Source organism: Patella vulgata, chromosome 9 (assembly GCF_932274485.2).
Source record: "Patella vulgata chromosome 9, xgPatVulg1.2, whole genome shotgun sequence".
In the NCBI taxonomy this organism is placed as follows: domain Eukaryota; kingdom Metazoa; phylum Mollusca; class Gastropoda; family Patellidae; genus Patella; species Patella vulgata.
This window is the reverse complement of record NC_065887.2, coordinates 13,483,231-13,509,069: the sequence shown is the minus strand read 5'-3', so window position 1 is coordinate 13,509,069 and position 25,839 is coordinate 13,483,231. Positions and strand designations below refer to the sequence as shown.

Below are 25,839 nucleotides of genomic sequence, written 5' to 3'. Positions count from 1 at the left end.
AACCATTCCTGAAATAGAATGGATACCTTATATTTCAGTCGTAGATAAATTGGGACCGATAATTGAGCTGAATATTTATCAACAAACAGTCTTTGCATTAAGTTTACTGTCTTTTTTTTATAAAGGTTTAAAGAAAGTGCTGAACTTAGTTGGATAGAGCAAGCACTGAATAATTAAATTTACAATTTTTGGCATAAGTCGGACTGTTCAGAAGAAACTGATCAGCGGAAAAGCAGACATCTTAATTGGACAAAGTTGTGACAATATTCCTGGAGATGCAGTGGAGCGGATGTGCTTATTGATTAATAAGTTAGGGATAATACTTTGCGAACTGATTCAGAATACGTTCACGGAACCTTTCCTTCTACAAAGAATTTAATAACGGGTCGAATCAACACGTTAGACGTAATTAAAGGAACGCTTTCAATTCCAAGAAGCCACAATTGACATTAATTCATATGCAAAACGAACTCGGTTGAATAGGCCTTAAATCTGAACGTTGATTTTTTGTATAAATTACATTCAGTGCTTAATGGTGATTTTATGTTTCGGTGATTTTATGTTTCAGTGAAAATAGTATAAAAGTATCAAGATAAGTTCCAAATAATTCTCTCCATCACACACACACGCGCGCAACCTTTCTAAAGTGTAAGGGATTCACTAAAAATATACTGAACTAGTCAAAGCAGTCAGGCGTAAGTCTATGCACCATTAAACTTTACCATTGTGAAAATGCCCCACGCCCAGTTTCTCACAAACATGACTTACTAAATATTATCGTCTAGGACTTAATATCGTGTATCTTTCCTCTTTATCGTTTAGACAAAAGTATGGTGGCTGATTGGTATCATGTCTGGGTGTCGTGGTGTCGACCTTCATAAGGCGAAAACCCGACATCACGACATTTTAACCCGACACCCCGACAACCCGACATCACGGCACAACGACATTTTAACCCGACAATACGACATTTTCATTAAAAATGTCGTAATGTCGCGTAAAAATGTCGTATTGTTCAATATTTTAAGACGTGGTTTCCCATTGTCAGGGGTGCAGGAAGGAGGACCTGACAAGGACAGCTGTCTAGTCGTTCGGATGGTACGAAAAACCGAGGTCCCGTGTATACATTGGCGTGCACGTTAAAGATCCCTTGGCAATTGGAATTCGATATACGAGTAGGCCGTAGCGTCGCTGTCCGAGCAAAATGTCCTTCATAACACAACGAAAGGTGTAAGCCCAGTTGGAGCAGAACAGTAGGCCGTTAAACTCCATTTTATTTCATTTCGTTCAGTTCCGACTGGGCTAATGAAGACGTACATACCCTATGCAGTGTACTAAGATGGAAACTTTACCCGGATAGCGGCGCTACGGCCTACTCTTATATTAAATGGGGCCTCGGTTTTTCGTCCTATCCGAAAGACTATACGTTATCCATTGCCAGGTTCCCCCGTCCTGCACCACTGTCAAAGAGGAATCACTCCGGAAATGGGGTTTAATGTCCTACTTTTCTGGTAGTCATGGTGACCCAGTGAATAAGACATTGACTCGCTAACGTTGAGGTCTCATGTTCGAACACTGCGTTGGCCGATAAAGCTCATCGGGAATTTTCCGGTGTGATTCCACTTAAAAGTGGTACAGGACGGAGGGCCTGGCAGGAGATAACGTATAGTCTTTTAGATTTCAATATAAAAGTAGGTCGTAACCGAGCAACGTTTCCCCCACAGTAATGCCCGTCTTCATTAGCCCAGTCAGAGCAGAACAGTAGGACGTTAAACTCATTTTCATTTCATTCAATTTTCCTAATTATCTGCACCAATCGGGCTATTAAAGATAGGTATACGCTATGCAGAGTGCTATGATGGAAATTTTCAATGAACCGTGGCATTTCTTCCTCGAAATCCAACTGTGAAGGATTCTTTTATGTGCACGGCAATGTGCAAACAGGAGCTTGTTGTTTGTCCCATCTACACAACTAGACAATGGACTTTGCCAGACACTTTGTCCTGCACTACCGACAGGGAGAAACCACGCTGCAAAATCCCGGGGAACTTTCTTGACCAACACCACGATCCGTGTATATAATCATAGTATTGAGAAGAATATGGCCGATAACCCGACACCACGATAACCCGACATCACGACACCACAACCCGACATCACGACATTTTTACGCGACATTACGACAATGTTGATGTCGTGGTGTCGGGTGAAAATGTCGTGATGTCGGGTTGTCGGGTTGTTGTGGTGTCCGGTTAAAATGTCGTGATGCTAATCAGTCACCTGACTTCAAGTCAGGAGTACACCACCACACACTCTGTCTTGTAATGGTCGTTCTTGATTCCTGTGGTAGTTACAACTTCCAAGCAGTTTTAGGTGGTACGCACTTCGGATAATCTAGCCTAGTTGGGGTGGGGGCGTGGTGTTTTGGGTATGTCTGTCAGGGGTAACTCACCACACAAACTGATCAATTTCCAAGCTGTTTTTGGTGGTACAGATTTCAGCTAATCTAGCCTAGCGTTGGTCTGGAAATTTCATAACTCTGTCAGGGGGTACTCACCACTAGGACTGTTTGTCAGGGCGAATTTGTAATACTTTAATAGTAAGTGCAGGGGGGGGGGGGGCTGCACCACACATGATTTACACAAATCAAATCTACGGACACGACAACATACGCAGAAATCGAACATATCAAAATAAGTGAATGGATCAGGGGACTAGCCATAAGCGTCCACTGTGCTGTACCATTCTCATGTGGTGCACTTTTGAACCGTGGTAAATTGTAAACGGATTTCGTCGATTGTGAACAAACTACTGAATAATTGTTGTTAAAAACTTGCCTATGTGTTTGAAATCACCTCCGGTTGAATAAAATCCATTGCACAATTGAATATCCCAACGAAAAAAAAAGTTCTCTCTTGAAAAGTCAATGTTTTTGCTTGTATTTTCGACTAAGTTCATCACAACATTGCACGTGTCACGTGATGTGCTAAACCATCTTAATATGTTGAAGGGGGCAATGGTTGACAAATTTTGACAGTCACGTGCGTTAAAATCACAACAACGCGCGACCTTTCCGATGAGTTTGGACAACAAAAATGGCACCTGAAGACAATAAAATTAATTGGAAACAATTGATTGTCAGTCTACTAAATTTAATTCACAATGAATATATCACCGATTACACGAATACTCGTAAATATTGCTTTTCACATCATCATCACCCCATAATTGTAAATACCCTCTATGTTATATATATTTTAATAAATTATATTAGGTCCATACCTGTCAATTATATGCAACTCTGTGGCTAACATTTCTATATAAATACACTTTATTTCATAATTTTAATTAATAATATTTCATAACGCGGCATCTAATCCCAATGCTATGTGGTTATTAGTCCATTTTCAAAGTTTTATAATTACCGCAAAAACTATGAAAAAAGTCCATCGATTCTCAATAGTTTCCATATTTAATTCACGTTCCGACTGTTCATGTTCCTGATTAAATTACGTTTTTTGTTTTTTTCGACAGATACTGAAATCGAAACATTCATTATAAGAACAGTTCGGGATGTCTAAACATCGTTATCGTCTTTATAAAAATGTATTTAAAACAAAAATCAAATGTCAGAAGAGGTATATCAGATTGCACGTATTATTCGGTCTTGTGTGTTAATTATGCAGACTGTGGGAAAAACTTGGGCAAGTTTCGCGCTAAATTTAGCATACAATAGAATTCAAAGCGTTGATTGGCTGAGGCATGATCGCGATCTACGAAATGCCATCAGAAAATTCCATTTCAAAATGGAGTTGTACTTGTGATTAATATATGCCTGTAGTTAATAACTGAGAGTAGAATCGTATGCATACATTGCCCTGTGGATTTCAAAACGAAGCCGAGATTTTCGGAAATTAATTGTGTTACCGAGACCCAAAATTCTGAACAGTTTTTGCACAACGGAAATAATAGTCAAAGAGAAATAGAAAGACATAGAACTATCTACCGATAATTAAACCGATGCGCGGTAGGATTTGTTGTTGATAATAATTTTTGGTATTTATAAAAAAAATAAAATAATAACGTTATATAGCTATTCAATGATTTAATGGCCTCGCCTATTAATTTTGCCGAGGTAAATGTAAAATACATCGGCATTTACGGATTTACCCCGGCTACAGCAGATTGCCGAGGTTCGGCAATACTATATACCGGAAACACCGAAAAACAACCGGAAAACGCCATTTTATACAAAATAGTTGAAAACACCATTTAATACTGAATATCGGAAAAACACTAGATACCGGAAAACACACTAAATACCGGAAAATACCCTAAATAGGAAACCCGGAGACTGGCACCCTAAATAGTTAAACCGGAGCCTGGTCCTCTAGCTGTGTGCCGGGGTTAAGGTTAGTTTCCGGTCTATAGTATAGCCCTTCTCCGGGTTACCTATTGAGGCTGTTTTCCGGTATTTAGTGTGTTTTCCGGTATTTAGTGTTTTTCCGGTGTTTTCCGGTATTCAGTATAACATGGTGTTTTCCAGTGTTTTCCGGTTGTTTTCCCGTATTTTTCGGTGTTTTCCGGTATATAGTATAGCCCGCCGAGGTTAATTGACAGGACATATTAAAGGAATGTCGTTCTTTTTGATCTGCAACTGTGTTCAAAAGAAATAATCCCACCCAACTCTCTAACCAAATAATAAGTACAAGACGGAAACAAAAGAACGGAATACGGGCGTATTTATGTTTGTAAACTCTCAAACTCATTACTGGGTCCGAGAGCAAATAGCTTATTCATACACAAAATTTGAATTGTCGTAAAAGAGCCAAACACCGTTACGATAGACAAGCCTTGCTGACTCTGTCCCGATAAGTGACAATAATTCATGTCCATAATTACAGCCCTGACAGCCACACCCACCACCAGATACCAGATATGCATGCATTGATAGGATATTATAGGTGAAAATTGGTATACTTTTCAGCTAGGTGAACTCCCCTGGGCTCCTGCTCTTTTTTATGGAAGATTAGTGCCAGACTATCAGTGCCCTTTCTAAACTATGAAGGGCATCAATAATATAAAGTCACTCTTCTGAGCTCTTGTAGCTTTCACGAAAACGTTTATTCGGGGCATTTGGATTGATTACCTAAAAAATGGGCACATTATGCTGAACAGTTTCCTTTAAAGCTACAATTTCATATTTTCTTAGAAAGTCAAAACATAATTATTTCTATGTCTTTTGCTCAATAGGTTCGTTAACTCACTAATATACGATCATAGTTATCATTCGCACACTCAAAAATGTTTCTCGCCGGAAATAATAACACAATAACCTCCTAATTACACCCCTTGTTTTTCTATTCCCTACCATGGAATAGCTATCTTCAAACGTTTGAATTTGAAGTTGAAAATGATATTTTTGTCAATTTCTCAACTGGCAATAGTGAATTATAGGATTAATAGGATTATTCTTTATTAAGGTAGAACTGTTTATACATAGCATCGATTAATACATTTTAAAAATATAACTTAAAAATATGAAATTGTAGCTTTAAAGTCTCTGTCTAGTTGTTCGAGTATGACAAAACGTCGATGGCACATTTCCAAACTGGCTGTGCACGTAAAAGATCCCCGTGTATTTGGACAGCCATGAAAACTTGCTTAGAAAACTGAAAGAAGAAAAACAGATCTCTGAAGATCTCTATTACAAGCTCAGACCAAACCACCCTCGACCGCCTTATGCCAGGACTATTATAAAAATCCACAAAAAAACCCACGAAATCCCGTCTGCTAGTGTGCTCTTGAGATCCAGTCTTTTACAACACAGCCCAATACTTATCAAAACTACTTTCCTCACTTAGCACAACATCATCGTCCTTCATCAAAGATTCGGGTGAATTCTGTGAGAAACTGCAGAATATTCAAAACCCCGGTAAGATGGTCTCATATGATGTTTTAGATTTATTTACAAATGTACCTAGGGTAGAGACTCTGAGGATTCAACGCAAGCGCATAGATAGTTTTGGCAACCCACTGGAGACCACCCTATCAACAGACAACACCATACTCTGTTTGAAACAATGCATCAATTAAACCTATCTCTCCTGGGGTAACGACTTTTACGAACCGAACAATGGACTACCCATGGGAAGCCCACTCTCTCCCTTAATCTCAGAAATATTTTAACTGATTTAGAAGAGAGGGCGCTTCAAACGTCCACCACAACGCCAACATGTCATTTTAGACAAGTGGATGACACCTTTGTTATTATCAAACTACAGGATGATCCAGAAACACTGTTACAACACCTCAACAGGCAACGTCCACGTATAAAATTCACAATGGAAACCGAAAATGATAATCAACTACCTGTGTATCCAAAACCAACAACTCAATCCAAACCAGTGTCTACAAGACACCCAATCACCCGAATAGCGTTAAATCGGTCACAATTTCAACTCTGGTGAACCGAGCGAAAAAGACATGCGATCCTTCACAAATTTCAACGGCTATCCAGAGAATTGTGTTACAAACACCATCAATAAGACCCTGTCGGCCAGTGCAGCTAAACCCATAACCCCGACTGCCCCAGTCAGAATCTTCCTTCCTTTCAACAGCAAAGTCGCCTTCCAAATCAAACGGCTACTAATGCAACAACCAGAAATAGATGTAACTTTCACATACAGTAATGGCACTAAAAATATACTAAGAGCCAATGGTAAACTAAATCTAACACAACCACCACAACCAAAGAAATGTGTTAATCAAATAGAGTGCAATTGTGGAAGCACATACGTGGGGGAGACAAAACGCCCATTAAATAAAAGGATATATGACCACACTAAACCACTATGCAAGAATATAAGCAGCAAGAGGGTGCGCCGATTGCATGAAGCCATTCAAATACGAAGACGCATGCCAACGATGAACAGAGTTCAAGGATTGTTCCTCTCCAGGGCGTATGATACTCTTATTACATAACCATCTAGGCATAATAATTTTTATTTAATCACATTTAAAACTTAACAATATTCTAGTAATAATCTAAGTTTGTAATAATTACTATAAATTGTAAAAAATGAGAATTAATAATTGGCTACTATTTTGCTCTTCGGGGCTGTTGTTATCGAAATTCAATGCACTTATTAGTTCAAATCCTGCCTTTCTAAATCACTATAGCATCCAGTGAAAATACTACTCACCAATTTAAATAGTCGGCCTTCAGAGGACCATTGATCATTTGTGCAGTCATTGTTCCAAGGGTTTTTCGTATATTAGTGGAATCACTTACATCAACATGCATATATCAACATTTATGGTTACAATACCAATCAAATCACATCTTTTTAGGGTGTTGTGATAATAAAATCCTGATCAAATCATTGTGAACAGTCCATATGCTGATTACACTATTTTGCTTGATTACACTATTTTGCCTATACCGTTTTTTTAGGACTTCGAATCTTTTCAAATGGTTTGGATTGTCCGTACTTCGTTTTATTTTATTGTAAATACTCCACAATAAGCTATTCATTAATCATTTTTTTTATTTCAGGAAAAGTGGTCGTTAATAACATTTTATCAAATTTCATCATTCTTTGATCGTTTGTCATTATTAAAACCTAAAAAATCATTGTATATACTCCATAACAAGTTATCCATTAATCAATTAATCAATTTGTGTTAATTTTCAGGCAAATTGGTCTTATTGAATGTTGTTATTAGCATTAAACTTTATAATCCTTAATTAAATTAGATTCCCTTTAGGTACATGTAATTAAGGGTTATCTCTGGTTGGTCAACATTAACTAAGTATTGTTGTGTACATGTATATTTTGTCTTATCATATTTTCATATTTTATCATTGCTTGATAATGACTAGAGAAGCCTAGTCGAAACGTCGCTCAGTAATAAGCAGTAATTGTATTCCATAGAATTGTGACTTGTAAAATCTAGTTCAAATACTAAATGCCATTGAAACAATGAAGTTCTAATGTTTATGGTCCAATAAACAAACAGGAGACCCACATAAAATCATATTTGAGAAATGGTATCATGATTAATAATCAACTTAACTGTATGCGCTGTGCTGTGAGCATGCCTCTGTGCATGGAGTACTAGCGCTATATAAATGTACATATTATTATTATTATTATTATTATTATAATAATACATATAGTTATGATTTTAAGAAATTATCACAAATGAAATCATTGAAATTATGTATATCAACAAAGCCTTTAAAAGGACCATAAACATTTTGTTTTTAAAGGTACATTATGGGATATTAGATAAAGACCTGGTAGTTCTCACTATAATGGTCAAAAAAGGGAATTTGCTGAAAATATCACAGGCTAACGATGCCATCGAGAGATGATTATGGTCTGGATAAGATAATTAATGTCTAATTAATAATTTATATAACATTTCAGGCCTAAAGAAAGACCTCCAATTGGCAGATTTAGCTCTTGCATAATTTATGTTTAACATTTCAAGATTACGGGAATACCCATCAAAATCCTACATTATGAACCGATGAGTAATTGGAAAACATTTATGGTTTTATATAGATATATGTGCTTACAATTAGGCTAATCGTTGGAACTTTTCCAAAAATTTAATATTTCATGAATGTTTTATGGTGAAATTCTGCAGAATATTCACGCACATATTTAAAAAATGGACTGTTATAGTCACTTAGTATATAATTAAGTCCATAAGACTACACAATTTTTTAAATACCGAATGGACTGACTATGACAAAACGCAAACCACAATTATTATTATTATCATATTGGTCTAAGATATATGAAGATAGTGGTGTGAGATCAATATCAACCGCTGTAAACTTAAAAGGCGTATGGCTCTATGGACAAAAATGGTTCTAAAAGCATATATTAAAGTAATATTTTTATTGCTGAAATTTACATAACTTATAGCAAATACAATAAATAAATAAATTATGTAATGAATAAAACAAGTAGAGAAGAATAGCTTCTAGAATAGGCTGACCTTTAATAATGATAAATGTATATATTTTGCTAATGAGTTTAAAATAACTGTTGATGTGGAAGACATAATACATGTATCTATAAATTTTTGGAGGGAAAGGTGATTTCTATAATAAAAAGGAATAAGCTGTTCTCTTAAATCTTTATATGACGGACAACAGAGTAAAAAAATGATATCCATCTTCAAAGTATTTTTATACTTAATATGAGGTTTGCGATAGGGATTACTTTGATTTTTTTTGTGGAACCAATAACGTCATAACACAAATCAAACAAATTTGAACAAACACTATTGTTTATATTATTAATAATATATTGGCTTGGAATAAAACACCATTTGTTAAGCACATTATTAATTACGTTCAAATTATCTGTTTAGGATGTCCAACCTCGTGGGTTTTCTCCGGGTCCTCCGGTTTCCTCCCACTGCTAAAGACCCCTATGCGCAAGCGAATTATTGAAATAAAATTAAACATTATGTTAGTCCCGAAATGACCTAGTTTGTGTCGAGTGGACGTTAAACCCCATTTCTCTCTCTCTCTCTGTTTAGGATGACCGCAAGACATCGAGCTTGCCCTGATCCTATTTAAGACAAGGGACGTAACTCATAATATTCTCGGTTATACATAATGAGGGGAGGGGCCTTTTTTACATTTAAATAGAGATAAAAATGGAGCGGGATCAGAAAATTCCCCAAAAAAAATCCATTACACTGAGATTATTAACATGCCTCAATGAATCAGCATTTATAAGAAAATAATCAATTAAACTACCATTTCCAGTACAACCAAGCTCTAACCGTCCATTTAATATATAGAGTTTCGTGTTTATACATACTTGTAAGAACCTTTTCCCAAAATTATTTAATACTTTATCGTGAGAATTTCGTTTGGGTAAGATTAACTCTGTGTTCAAATAATCGTACACTTGATTATTGTGGCTAATTGTAAGAAAGTCGCTGTTAGTAACTGTTCTTGAGTTTAAACCACCACACACAATGAATATTCCAAATCTTGAGTAATAGGATTGTAACCGTTCTATCTCATCAAAGAAATCAACATCGTATGATTTATGATTAATAGAATTACGATCGTTCGTGTGGTATGTACATACGACAACTAAATATATCTATTTCGCCATGATTAGTATTTGATATCTTGATGTTTGCTAATGTTCACAAGTTTCAACTATCTATATACGATTTAAATGTTCTTTTATAAAAATCACAATCCCATCGCTTCTTTTGCATTTATTTCTAGTCACAACAGTTTTATTATATCCGTTTGGTTTAGCGTTGACAGTGTATTTACCAGTATGAAGTAACATTATTATGTCATGCTTGGTTAAAACGTTAGTGAAATCGGTATCTTTTTATTTAGAGCATAGACCATTATTTATATTCCGTGAGATAATTGAAAGCTCTTCTTCCTGTCTGTCCTATTATTCGACATATAAACTATCATTCATATACAATTTATCTCTTATGAAATACACGTTTGAACAATTTTTCCGTTTTAAATCGACACCCTAGGGGAATTGCTGGCGTATGCCTAAATATGAATGTATGTAAAGTGATTTATGTTCAATTTTTGAAAAAAAAATATTGTAATTTCTAGTCAATTATGTTCGGTGAAATACGTGAACAGTTCAAACTGAAGGGTTGTCGTTTACGTTTGCTTAATGCATTATACGCGTTTTTTAAAATTATTATTTTGCCGTTTGTGAACCAGTCTTTACTAATTCCACATTGGGTTTTATTTGTTCATTACAAAATGGCACCCGAAACCATGGGCACACGACTCGTGTACTGATTATAAATTGTTGATTGTGTCTTAAATATTGGATATTAGGATCCTATAGTTTCACAGAAAGATAACAAAATCAATATTGGTTGAAATTGTTCAATATTGAATTCTAATTCGTGTTTTTAATTTCGAATATTATGGAAAATATTGAGTTATGGACTTAACTCCATTAAAATAGCCATAATCGCAAAAAAAACAATATTGCTAGAACACGTACTTTTAAAAACTGTTAGAAATTCTTGATTAGAGAGAGAGGGAGAGAAATGGGGGTTTAACGTCCACTCGACACAAACTAGGTCATTTCGGGACTAACATATGGTTTTTAATTTTATTTACATAATTCGCTTGCGCGTAGGGGTCTTTAGCAGTGGGAGGAAACCGGGGGACCCGGAGAAAACCCACGAGGTTGGACAGGCGACCCTACTCCTTGTCACGTACAACCGGGGATTCGAAACCACGCCAGTCGACTCAATGACAGACATTTCTTGATTAATATGACTTAGTATGATTAAAGACTAATTAATGACACCAAATTATTAAGAATAATATGGACTCATGGATTTTAATACGTTTTGGACCACTATAAAAAGTACTTCTTATTGTGTGTCGTCTTAGACTCTGTATTTAACCTTTATTTGGCATCCGTTTTCATTAGCCCAGTCGGGGCAGAACAGTGGGACGTTAACCCCAATTTCAGTTCAGTTTTATTTGGCATGATGGAGCTTCTATATATTCTATTCGTCTAAAAATGTATTGTGCAGTTTAAAAATTATTTGTCGTTACTGATTTGCTCTATTAAGTTACTAAATGCCTCAAAATTGGTGCAATGTAGCCCGGTTGGGGCTGACGTGCCATTAAACAACATTTAATTTCATTTCAAATGCCGCTAAAGGAATGTGACAAGGAGTAGGGTCGCCTATCCAACCTCGTGGGTTTTCTCCGGGTCCTCCGGTTTCTCCCACTGCTAAAGACTCCTACGCGTAAACGAATTATTGAAATAAAATTAAACCTTATGACCTAGTTTGTGTCGAATGGGCGTTAAACCCCATTTTTCTCTCTCTCCCCTCTAAAGGATTCGGATTAATTGAATTAAAAAGCACATCGTACTCTGGTTGATTATAAAGATTGCAAATTCTGTTGGGGGAGAAGCATAGTATGATGCATGTGATCATGTTGTGTAAATTTGTGGCATTCGTGTAATTAGGTTGTGTACAGGTGTAGTATTCGTGTGATTAGGTTTCTGACTTAAAACAAAATGTTTCGAGTGTCAAGCCAAGTTATCAACATAGAAATGAAATGAAATGAAATGGGGTTTAACGTCCTACTCTTCTGCACCTAACCTGGGCTAATTGAAGACGGGCATACGCCATACAGTGTGCTATGAGGGAAATTTTGCCCGGGCAGCGGCGCTACGGCCTACTCTTATATCGAATTCCAACTGCCAAGGGATTTTTTACGTGCACGCCAATGTGTACACGGGACCTCGGTTTTTTGTCCCATCCGAACGACTAGGCAGCTGTCCTTGTCAGGCCATCCGTTCTGCATCACTGACAAGGGGAAACCACGCCGGAAAATCGAGATGAACTTTCTCGGCCAATGCAGGGATCGAACACCCGACCTCCAGGCTAGCGAGCCAGCGCCTTAATCGCTTAGCCACGTGATCCCCCTAGCAACATAGACCATTTAGTGCGTTTAGTCGTTCGGGTCGGACAAAACACGGAAATAGGTAGTGCGTGATAAATCATCTAAATATTACAACGGGAATAGAGATTTAACATAATAAATTATGTGCAAGGAAGTATCACCGCTTAAATATATCGGGCGACAGTTGCTTTATCATGTTTCTTCACTTTTTTCAAGATCTCTATAAAATACTCGTTTGGAGAACTATTCGGCAACCCGGTTATTCATTTTTGGTGTAAATCTTTGATTTAGTGTTGTATTTGTTATTTTCCGTCATGTTTATCTTCTTTATTTATTATATTGGATTACTGTTCAGGTGGGGCGTCGGGATGGCCTAGTGGGCTAGAGTGCCGCGCTTCGACCAGTGGCTTGCGGCTGTGGCTTGGAGATAGGAGCGCCTTCTCAGCCTCGTGGGTTTACTCCGGTTTCCCCCCACAGGAAAGACCCCTGCGCGTGCGCTAAGAACGACGAAGATGTTCTGGTCTATTCATATATTATATATTATGTATACCTTCAAATGTTAAGGCTTAGGTTGTCATATCGCTCGTTCGGGAATATGTTTAAAATATGCTCGCAGAATTGTGTCACTTATATAATAAAGTAAAAGATAACGATTGTGATCAGTCGTTACAAATAATTGTACAAAGTACCAGACTTTTACACTGTTCTGCCCCGACTGGGTTAATGAAATGACGTGGGGTTTAACACCCTACTGTTGTGCTCCGACTGTGCTAATGACGACTGGCATACGCCATGTAGTGTGCTATACGGCTTACTTATACATGTATATCGAATTCCAGCTGTCAATGTGTACACAGGACCTCGGTTTTTCGTTCCACCCGAACGACTACATGTTGTCCCTTACTAGGCCCTCTGCCGTACACCACTGACAAGAGCCTCGTTTAACATGGTGACTAGGCGGCGCACTGGCCAAACTGTGCCGCCTACTGAGCCCAAAAGTTGAAGACTGTGCGGCAACATGCACACGATTTGAAAATCGCTGACAAGGTTTTTCCCATGTGCCAAGCATGCCTGAGGCTGATAATCTGCCATGTCCCTGGCTGGCCGAACCAGTCAGCAGACGGCGCAGCGAGGTTCCCGTGATCTCACTTTGGAACGAGTGTCCTGTCAGCCGCAGCAGTGTTTTGATCTCGATTTTACAGGGTATTAATCAATCCATGGTTTAACAAGATTCTAAAACTAATAGTGTATCAAATCTCCAAAACTATTTTTTAAGTGCCCAGAAATCTAGTCTAAGGGAGTCAATTTTCAAAATTTTCTGGGGGAGGCCCCCCCCCCCCCGATCCCCCGCCCGGGGTCTGACACCTGCGGTGTTCGCGCGGTTCGCACCTACGGTGCTCACGACCAAATACTTTGACGAGGCACTGTTACTCACTGAACCACCGTGACCCTTTTACCGTTATAATCTCTAGGTTACCGAACCAACGTCTTACTCACTGAACCACCGTGACTCTTTTACCGTTATAACCCCAAAGAAAAATGTGAACCACATGCTCTAAGTTATGAATCATAATTTTATATATTTACACAATCATGTATTTAATATTTTTTTTGTGCAGTGTACGTGTTTTGATACAAAAAAAATAAACTAAATAATATAGAGTTGTATATATAAACACACCGACTACGTAAAAAATCTTCGCTATGTATATCTAATTTCGAAAATATATTACCATATTCCTTATAAAGATAAAGAAATAAGATTTAAATAATACAAACCTGCCTTTACTGTTTTTATAGTCGCGCCTGATTTATCGTCTGGCAGACGACTGAAAATTATAACCTTTTATACCTTGAATATACTTGAGTATAAACATATTATAGATTTTGATCAATTATATTGGACATGTTTAAACTGCGTGTATTTAAAATGGCGAGCGTTATGCTGTGTACAATATTAGAGCTTGTTATTGGACTCGTTTTTTCTACAACAATCAATGTAGTGGTATGTAGAATTCTGTTCTGTATCATTGCTGATAACAGTTTTAAAAATATGTCATCGTATTGTTTTATATAATACAAACAGTAGACATGAATATTATTTGTTATAATGACATATTATGTATATTATTATATATTTACACCTGTAAAATTGAAACGGTAACAGATTCTTAACGGTAAATGTACGCCTCTGTACATGCATGTTCATGTGCTACATACTTTCCAGTAAGGAAATAAAAATGAAATGAAATGGGGTTTAATGTCCTACTGTTCTGCTCCTAAACTGGGGTAATAAAGAGGGCATACGCCATACAGTGTGCTATGGGGGAAATTTTGCCCGGGCAGCGGCACTACGGCCTACTCTTATATCTTTTACGTGCATTCCAATATATACACGGGGCCTCATTTTTTCGTCTCACCCGAAGGACTAGACAACTATCCTTGTCAGGCCCTACGTTCTGCACCACTGACAAGGGAAATCCATGTCGGAAAATCTGGATGAACTTTCTCGGCTAATGCAGGGATCGAACACCCGACCTCCAGGCTAGCGAGCCAGCGTCTTACCCACCTAGCCACGTGACCCCCTTTCCAGTAAGGAACCATTTTATATCTTTTTACTAATTTAAACAAAGACTTGTCATTCATGGGATGTGAATTCGAAATAAATAGCTTGTGAATACGAAATGTCGAACAAACATACAACTCCATGGAACACATTGCACATCACAGTTTTGCTTGAAATCTGAAACTTGATAAACCATCGATGGTATGTTTTGGCACCAAATATATCTTTATAAACCAAAATTTCTTGTTGATTTCTGTTTTAGAAAGATCCGTGTCCTCTACAAACTCTAGAGATTAAAGGCATTCATTTAGTCGATTGTTCATCTGAACCTGCAAGTACCACCAATTCTTACGTGGCCCACGGGATTACATGTAGAGTGACCTGTAAATCTGACTATTCTGGTGTAACACAGATCCAATGTTCTGAAGGTCAATGGCAAGGCTCACCCATACAATGCCCAGGTAATTACAATTCAGATAAAACATTTAATTTTCATGGCATACTTTTTATTGTATTGTACTATCCTGTCGTTTGTATTTATGTATTTTGGAGTCCCTGATTATCCACAATATTAGAATTCATTGGTCCAATTCCTAGAAAAACAAACCTGGGACTTACGATAACTGTTTTCCAACCATATTTTGTTATGAATAGTTTCATTCATTCATCCTTTCATTCATTAATTTAAATTTACAGTGCAAATAAATTACATATTTTTTTTTTCCTTCGAGGACGCAACATAACGTTTTATTTTCAGACAAACAAATAATATATTAAAACTTGTGTAAGTAGCGACATCACTCTATAATAGTCATGTAGATCGGTAGATGTTTTTGGATTTCTGTGTTGGGGTCGCCTTCGATAACGAGTACATAAGGCCCATGAAATGATTCTGGGGTAGTTTATTGTGTTATTGTCCGTGATTGCTCATAATATTATTATAATCTTATACAATATCATATAAATTATAAACATTATCAAGTAATTTGTTCTTTGTAAAGAGGCTAGTATACATATATAGACTCAATTTAAAGCTTTAATTATACATTGAAGTATTTATATTGAATTGTATTGGTCAGACGTCGGTTGTTAAGAAGAAATGGGTTGGGAATGTTTTATCAATGTGTTGTGATGTTACAGATGCATTATGGAAGGTTTATATAAAGCGCAATATTCTTACAATTTCAGTTAAAGTACTTAATTCCGAAAGATCTTTATGTATAAATAATAATTTATATAAAATTTGAAACCAGATTTAGCGCTTACATGTACATGTAAATTATAAGTTATCCTAATAATCAACTTGAGACATGTTGAATATTAAATATATTAAAATACGATGTTGATAAACACCCGCGCCGATATCTATAGTTTATATTTATTAATTTAGAATGACAACTCAGGTGGTTTCTAGAAAATAAAATCTTTTGTAAAAATCAAAATATTTTCGAATTTGATCCCTTTAAAAAAATATATTCAAAATCTCTCAACATTATTTCAAAAGGTTAAAACTTTGTAAATTCAGCATGGTAGTAGTAGTTGCCGGGACGTTTTTTCTTCACAGACACATGGCTCGACGGCACATTGGTCCGGTGCCGTTAGTTCTGACGAGGCTGTGGTTGGGGTCATTAGACCAAGAGAGTATTACTTGATTACACATGTATATAAACTAAGCATGTTTATAAATTACGCATGCCACATATTAGTTTTGTAAACAGATAACATTATAATTTACTACGAACATGCACTTTAATGTGTTTGTATACATTATTACATTATTGGGGTTGTGGGTGGGCACATAGACGTACAGGCCAGGCGCGAGGTGGGGAAGGGCAGATTTCGGGCAATCTGACTTTTCGTGCAGACGGGTAAAGTGAAAAAAAAATTATTTTATCTGGTTGGCAAAATAAAGTGCCCGAAATCTAATAAAACACTAATTTTACTTTTCTTTTAATTGAATACCACGAATTTGTACTGAATTGACTATGGATTAAAACATTTTTTCTGCAGCCACTCTACTTTGTGCGACATTTTTCGGGCATCGATTATTATTTGTGAATGCAGCTGCAACAGTGTGATTGGATGGTTGGAATTCAGGTCGGCATAGAGTGGCATTTTGGTTACAAAAACATTAGAAAACTTTAGGGTTGCTTAACTCACGGGCTAAAGAAGCAGAAAAACGCATTTGCGGTAGTTAAATTTTCAAAATTTTCAAAATTTTCTCCGGGAGGGCAAGGCCCTCCTACCCCGAAACGATTGATTGGTGGTTGGGAATTCAGGTCAGCCACCAAAGTAAATTTTCAAAATTTTCTCCCGACGGTCCCATCTCCGTGGAATAAACGATTAATCAATTAATCTTAATTAGGCTAAATTAGACCACCTTGAAGTTGCTGTATTCAAAGGTTGGAATAGCAGGAAAACGCGTTTGCGGACGTCAAATTTTCCAAAATTTTCTTGGCGGGTTACTACACGGTAAGCTCCGCTCCTCCGCTTTCGCAGAAGGCCGTCTGTAACCCGAAATGTTTTCAGGCATTTCGGATTCTGCTTCCTAACTATCATCGGGCCTATGGTACGCCTATGGTTGGGCATTCTTACGTCTTACGTTTTTGGTTTATAGCTGCAAGACATACTTTGCTTACTCGTTTTAGAACATTTGATATCCCACGCTTCTTATTGCATCTGTGAGCTTCGGATAAATACGCGGACCGAATTGAAAAAGTTTTCAAGCCGGCAATAATAATATACACTCGCCAAAGTATACTCAGCCAAATTAAAAACTTGACACTCGGGATTTTTGGGACTAGATTTTTAATATTTGGTTTAAGGAAACTATTTTAGTGTTATGTTGTGCACAGACGACCTTGGCATCAACAGAAAGCAAGAATACGTTTCGCCGAAAGTCCTTGACATTGATAACGTTCGTGATGTCACAGTACCCCCCAAAATGAAATTCACAGACTTGGAGAACAATCGGAATAAAGTGTTTTGTAACGGTTGTGGTCTCCGTTAGCGTTTCGTACTGCCACACAACGTCTTCTCATGGATCTCAGAACATTAGTAAACACTACCCGAGGAAGACGTCGCCACTGCATGTTGAAGGTGCTGCAGCGTCAGTGGTGGATTCACTTGCTGACGAACACGTCGACCCAGTTTGTCCCAGATGTGTTCAATAGGATGAAGGTCGGGGCTAAGCGACGGCCAATCCAGGACTTGGACACCGGCATTTCTTAAAAAAATCTGGGTGGCAATTGCTGTATGGGGTCGAGCATTGTCTTGTTGAAACGTTAGTCCAGGCCCATGTCTCTGCATAAACGGAAGAAGAACAGGTTGCAAAATCTGATCCCTGTACTGGACAGCAATTAAGTTCCCTTGGACAACAACAAGAGGAGAACGTCCATGTGCACAAAAAGAACCCAAAACCATGACGCTGCCGCCACCAAATCGGTCAAATTCTCTGACGCATACTTGAGCGTAATGTTCACCTCGTCTGCGGTACACTCGGGCCCTGCCATCGGCAAATCCCAAAGTGAATCGAGATTCGTAACTAAAGACAACCGAATTCCACTGTCTTTGAGTAAATCTTATGTGTCTTGTGGCCAACACAAGTCGGTTAAGGCGATGAAGAGGTGTCAATATTGGTCCATTATAGGGCCCCCGAGCTCGAAGACCAGCAGCCTGCAAGCGATTTCGAACAGTTTGTGCAGTTACCCTTCCACCAAACACCTCTCTACTTGTGGAGGTTGCAGTGACAAATCTGTTTCTAAGATGACGTAATCGTATTGCTTGATCTTCTTGGGGTGACGTCACACGTGGCGCTCCCGCCCTTGGGCTGTCGGCACTCTCATTCTAAGATTAATTATTGTCTGGCGTGAACAATTAAAGGCTCTTGCAACAGTGACCACAGACTGACCAGCATAGAGCCTACCTATAGCACGTAGACGTTCTACATTTGAAAGGCGCGGCATTTTCTAACAAAGAAGAAAATAACAATTTTAATTTGTTTTTCCAGTTCAAGTTAGGTGTGCCTGTTCAGTTTAAGCAAACTTGCATCGATTGACCTCACGAGTTTGTGTTTGCACGTGTTTTTCAGGTTTTTCATCTTTATATGGTCAAAAGTCACGTGATCAACGTGACTTTACAATTTTATGAAATTAAAGGCTTCTTACTACTTACTATCGTTAGAAACACTTTAAAATTTATTTGACTTACCAGAAAAAAATGTTGTTGAAATTCATCAGTGTCAAGTTTTTAATTTGGCTGAGTATATATTAATAATTGTGGTTTTATAAATTATTTATACAGAAAATGTGATATAAGTTTTTAATTTCATTCATTAACTGTTTTATTTGATTTTATTTGTGAATGTAAATATTGGGCTCTGATATTTGTTTAGTTTGTCTTGAGTATCATATTATGTGATTGGGGGTTGCCGATCGGCGGGTTCTATTGAGATGGCGATTTTGGTAAACTGGCAAACAGGGCAAAGGCTTTCACTTATAATTGAGTATAATCTTTAATATGCTGTCTGCAAATCAACAAAAGGCAATTTATTGAAGGAATGAAAAAAGTTGATAATAACAGGCATGGCTGACTGACAGAGTATTGAAGTATTATCTGAAAATATGTAAAATAAACCTCGACTAAGTAACTAATTAAGAGATTAACAGTACTTTTAAGAATGGTAAATAAAACACTGAACAATTATTAATCGAAATATGACAATAATATATATATTTATAAGTTTTAAATACCTCAAAATTTGTGTGAAAGTCCACCTTCTCAATCGCTCAATGGACAAACAAGCATAGCGTAAAATATTGTAATGCGCATGTGTTAATTCGATCTAAATTAATAAAGGAATAATGAATACACGGTTACATACAACTTGTGACTCTTATATCCTGATGGTGATTTATAAAAAAAAATATTCGCATTTTAATAGCTTTTATATTTCAAATTTCAAATGTTTGATTTCAAATTTCAAATGAACCTTCTTGGGCATATGGACCGTACATAAGGGTCCGAGTTGGCATTAAATTATCGTGTAATTACGAAGCGTTCTATGCCAACTGCTTACATGGGTTAACGTAATTGTAGACCCCAGGTGATTGTTCCATTTAACTGTTTAGTCTGACTCGGATGTTATCTCCCAAAATTAAATAACAATAGGGCTATTAGGGGATTATGTTTTGTTGTCTTGTAATATTTTTATTCACTTATAGATGTAACTAAAACAATGTCGTATCCTATTTACATAGATAGACCAAGTCACATTACAAGCGACAATCTACTGTAACATGCTTTTATATTTAATGGTTCTTGATTATTAGGTAAAACACAATAAATCTTGATAAAAAAAATAGTTATGTTATCATCTTATTTTGAAGAATATGAGCAAGGGGAAACAGTCAAAATATCACGAAGAAAGCGTTCGTGTTTATTTAGTGTATGTAAACTACCAGCAGCGACTAACTGTAAGTATTGGTAATTTATCAGGGAGATTTTATACTGCTTGAGCATCGAGAGAACTTGCATCACCCCCCCCCCCCCTCACCGAACAGTTGCAATGGATAATTTTCAAGAGTTCCATAGTTATGATCATTTTAAGACGCCATCTTGAAAAACACTTTTCAGGGGGTCCTACTTTGGTAAACTTATACTTATAGTATGTTATATAGTACACTAAACCCTATCAGAATCAGTTGAGAAACCCTTTGTTGCCATTTGGGGGGGGGGGGCGGGGTGAGGGGGTATTTTCCATATATTGACCTGACTAAATGTGACTTTGAACAACTTAACCATCCCCCTACAGTCCAGATCTGACCCCAAGCGACTTCTATCTCTGTTTCACAATTTGAAATCAAACTTGCGTGGTACATGGTTTGGCGATGATGATGAACTCAAGGCAGCTACTGAGGCGTGGCTAGGGGGCCAGTTAAAGACTTCTACCGCAAGGGCATAGACAGTCCCAACGACAAACGGGCAAATTGCATGGAGGTCCAAGTAAATTATATTGAAAAATAAAATCAATATCACAACCATTACATGACTGATAGACTGTGGCCATTCAGGAGACGATCACCGTCGCATCATTGCTATTACATCATTCTTGTAAATCATTAAATTTGTTCATTTTGAGTGAAAGCTGTGTCATTACAGACCCGAGACCATACAGTGCAGTGGGCGCTTATCGTCAGCACCAGGATCCAATCACTCGATTTCATATTTGTTGTTTATTTCGTGCAATGTCTTTTGTAGCTTGTCTTTTCCGCATGTTTGTCCTATCGGTTTTGTTTATGTGTAGTGCGACCCTGTTACAACCCCTACTGTAATAACAATCCCAGTTGTAAACAATGTAATAATTGTAATAAAATTTCAATTAACCTCTATTGTAATATCATGGGTTTTCTCCAAGTCCTCCGGTTTCCTCCCACTGCTAAAGACCCCTGTTAGTCCCGAAATGACCTAGTTTGTGTCGAGTGGACGTCAAATCTCTCTCTCTCTCTCTCTCTCTCTCTCTTGTTGTTTATTCCATGTAATGTCTCAAACTGATAAGCAGTAAATATTCGCTACTATCTTTGAAAGGATGACACCGGGGCTATGGGGGTATATTAAACTCAAAATTCTAACATGCTATCGTCTAATTTATAACTTCTATTCATGTAATTTTTAACTTCTATTCATATAATTTCTAACTTCTATTCAAGTAATTTCTAAATTAAGACAATGTATAATCCAACTTCTTTATTTCTTCAGTGTAAATTTTAATTCTGTTTCATCTTATTCCTATTATTAAGACGAAAAATGTCAACTTCATTGTTGCTTTACATGTTAAGCATGAACGTCGAACTAATTTAGAATTTTGATACTTCTACCTAGGGCAGCCTTCGGGTGCGCTTGTATGGTCACGACTAAACGGCAGAGTATAGTTCACTGCACCCGAACGGAAGCTAGTTCGACCATAGTCGTCAAAATGGACGCCGTTCTCTTCAAAGAACGGCTACAAAACCTTTTAATTAACGAAAACGCAAGTTTGCTTAATGAGAACTTTGATATGACCACATCATTCTTTGGAGATAAATTCTCGGAACGTTTGCCAAAGACTATGGTAGAATTATGATAACGACGATTTCAAGAAATCTACTCACAGTTGAGTTAGTGACCGAGTTATCCCCAGACAAAAAAAAATAAACAAACCAACAAAATATCCAGAGTTTATTTACATAATTTATATTTACAATGTATAACAAACTGTTTCTGTTTGTGTTTCTGTTTTTCCAAATAAAATTCACAAATAGATGAAATATTTTTACTATAATTTAATACTGTCACTTTCACAATTTCAGTCTGAGACCAGTCTTGGTCGAATTGATTGACAAAACATGATTATCCACTTTATATAATATGGAATCTATTTAAATATGTTATATGAAGTTAAATAACTGTCAGGTTCTGGAGCAACATTGGTAGTATACGTTCTATCTTCAAATAACAATTCCAACACAACACATGTTTTGTCGCGAGCCGCCATTTTTAATCTGACTTGACCAGCCTCAACCGACCTCGAAAGGTTGGTTAAGCATGGTCGCGACTATAGTCTAACCATTTCAAGTTCGGGTGTGCATGGTCGAGACCTAGTTGAACTATGGTCGAACATTTGGACGAGCCGAAGGCGGCCCTGGCAACAATCATTATGACGTCGTTTGGTGTCGCCACCGTGTGCTCAATTTGGCGATTGAGCAGCTGATCAGGACCATTATGTTGATACAAACGACTCGTTCTTCGTCATGTTGAATAGTTTGGCGGATTGAAAACATTATCAAACGTGATATAGTTTGCAAATACTATTTCAAATATAAGCTAAACAGCATTTGTTCTGGATTTAGAGAATTTTATTTGTTTTTCTCTTTTTTTTTACAGTTGAACCAATTAATATTTATATACTGTTTATCTATATTCTTTTACTGCTCTAAAAACGGTCTTTTTAAACCATCTGAACGACTAGCCACTGCCCGTGCCAGACCCCTGTCCTGTATCAATGGCAAGGGAGGGAGAACGACGTCGGAATATATCGGTTATACCATAAAAATATATTCCTATGAGTTATATAACATCGTTAGCTAGTACACACACTAAGCTTTATAATATTTCTGACATAATTAGTTCCGTCCCTGTGATTTATGGAGGCTGCCGTTATATTAGACAGGGGCGGTGTTTAGTCGTTCGGATAGGACGAAACCCCTTGGCAGCTCTAATTCGTAATCCGGGCTACATTTACCTCATGGCACACTGTGTGGCGTAAGTCCATCTTCATTAGCCCAGTTGGTGTAGACATGGAGGACTATAAACCGTATTTCATTTAGGTTTAATTTCATCAAGAACATCGCTATCTATGAAATTTCGTATCGTTTTATGCAACTTGAATAATATATTGTTGAAAAAAAAAATAACATAAAGTTAGTCAGGTGGTATAATGAAGGCATCAGAAATAGAAACCTCTATATATATCTACATGAACAGATTATACCGGTCTCCTTTAAAGGCCGTTTCATTCCCACAATATGGGGTTTCTAAATTTATACCTTTGAACCATTTCAAAAAAAGCTTTATCATTATAAAATGATAAACATTATAAAATGATGAACAAAAAAACACAACAAAAAAATGGTGTTTAGCTTATATTTGAAATAGTATTTGCCGACCATATCACATTCGATGTTGTTTTCAATTTCAGCATCGATTCCTCGGTTGTATTCGTGACAACCTCGTGGGTTTACTCCGAACACTCCGGTTTAGAAATAATTAAAATTTACACTGAACTAATAAAGAGGTTGGATTATACATTGCTTTAAATTAAAAATCACATGAATAGAAGTTAAAAATTACATGAATAGAAATTAGACGATATCACGTCAATATACCTCCATACGGAGCAAGTTAATTTGCTCTCAATATTAACATTTTTCTTCTTCAAATTAAACTCTGAAACAAATTCTAAACAGTATATCTGGATAAAATATATTCCCTATTTAGTGCAAAAAGGTATATAAATTAGTACGCGAAGGCGTACAATGAGTAAAGTTGTCCGCAAATTTGTCTTATCGGTGTCCTTTAGCGTGTAGTGCGCCCGCCTCCCCCGCCTCAACTTACTATTAAAACAGACAGAATGTAATATTTACATTTAGGGCACTAGTCAGGGTAAAATGAACCGGTTTAGTTGTGTAGACCTGTTCGTTGACTAAGCCACTTGTGCACTTCATTAATATCTGAATAAATTGATAATAATGCAGGCAACCACATATCTAATTACACAAAAAGGAACTTGTGTTGTAGGACAGTATGGCGGTTCAATATAATATAATAAATTTAATATAATAAAACATTAGAAATAAAGCGGGGAGTTACACACCCTGTTACTAAAAACATTAGTAACCTATGATTAAACCACATACCAAATACATTCGACATGACAAGACTGAAGATTATCAACGACCGAGACTCCGTTATCTTTCCCATATAGTACAGCACAGGGTGTCCGAAACGCTTAGCACAAAGTTTTTACTACGAGAACATCCCTTTTCCGCATGAAAGAAGTGGATTATTTTCTTCTCCACAGGATTTTGTTCTTATCTGCATTGAAGATCTGGACCCCCTTTTTTAAATTTTTATTCTGACGAAGAAGCATTTTAACGACGAAGGGAGGAGATGATCCAGGGTGTTTTAAAGTGACCGTTTTTACCTTTAATAATCTTGATTAAACACTGGAAGTTAAGACTGTAATAAGCAATAACAAACCCCACCCGTACCAAACAATAATAAGAGATCTTATATGATATTTAAAAAGCTGTCCAGTCTTAGTTTATTCTTTAGTCTGATACCCGGTACATAGCCATATTTGGTAACAAATAATTTATAATATTACCCTAGAGCTAAAATGATTGAGCATATATCCATATTTGGTTATACATTTCTTCAATCCAATATATTAGCACGTGTTTGTATTACGCATTTGTTTTGCTCTCTTCCTTTCATTAAAAAGAGCTTTTAAACATTGAACATATACAATGATTTGTTAGACAGAATTTCTTTCTATTGGTCGTTTTATTGTGTTTATGGAATGTACTTTGTATATTTTACATTTAAGGAAAGAGACCTTCAAACTACAGACTATTTATAAACACCCCGTTGATCTGTTTCTACGTCATAAAGTCAAACTCTAATAATAAGCTTGTATAGCTATTTATCAAACGTTGACAACAAAGCTTTATGTGTTTATTGTTATTATTGTTCCCAAGAAATTACATTAAGGTAATTGAATGTAGGGCGTTCGTGAGTGGCACAAATGAGGATCAACTAGGTCAATTGGCGAGTAACATATGATACAATTTTATATCAATAAACCGCTTGCGCGTTAGGCGTCGTTAGCAGCAGGAAATCTGTATGTGGCGTGGGGGACCAGAGCCTGATGCCCTAACCGACGCTGTAGCAATAGACTCATCTCATGTTTATGATTAATACCCAGCTGTATATGATGATAAAACAGACAACGACTTAAGAGTACGATTCTTTCTTATTCCTCCGTGAATGTTTCTGTAGGCTGTAGTCGGTACCGCTTTTTTCTGTCGAATACAAATCGAGACTGCTTGACATCCAGAGAACTAAGTAAATATTTTGCTTTTTTGTTTGAACCCCCCCCCCCCCACTCGAACAAAAACTCTACTAGGATTTCTATAAACCAGGGAGACCCACCATCGTGATCTTTCAAGTTATTTCTTCTGATTTTGTGTATATTTGGTATTTTTATAACGGA

The 25,839-nt window shown here is 36.9% G+C and overlaps 1 long non-coding RNA gene across 1 annotated transcript; it reads left to right on the top strand.

The window, feature by feature from the left end:
* The first annotated feature begins 14,343 nt into the window (after positions 1 to 14,343).
* Positions 14,344 to 25,238, top strand: LOC126831938 (uncharacterized). Its single transcript, XR_007684438.2, has 4 exons — positions 14,344 to 14,468; positions 15,292 to 15,490; positions 20,417 to 20,503; positions 25,174 to 25,238. It is a non-coding gene; the product is annotated as an uncharacterized LOC126831938 (long non-coding RNA).
* Positions 25,239 to 25,839: the final 601 nt, after the last annotated feature.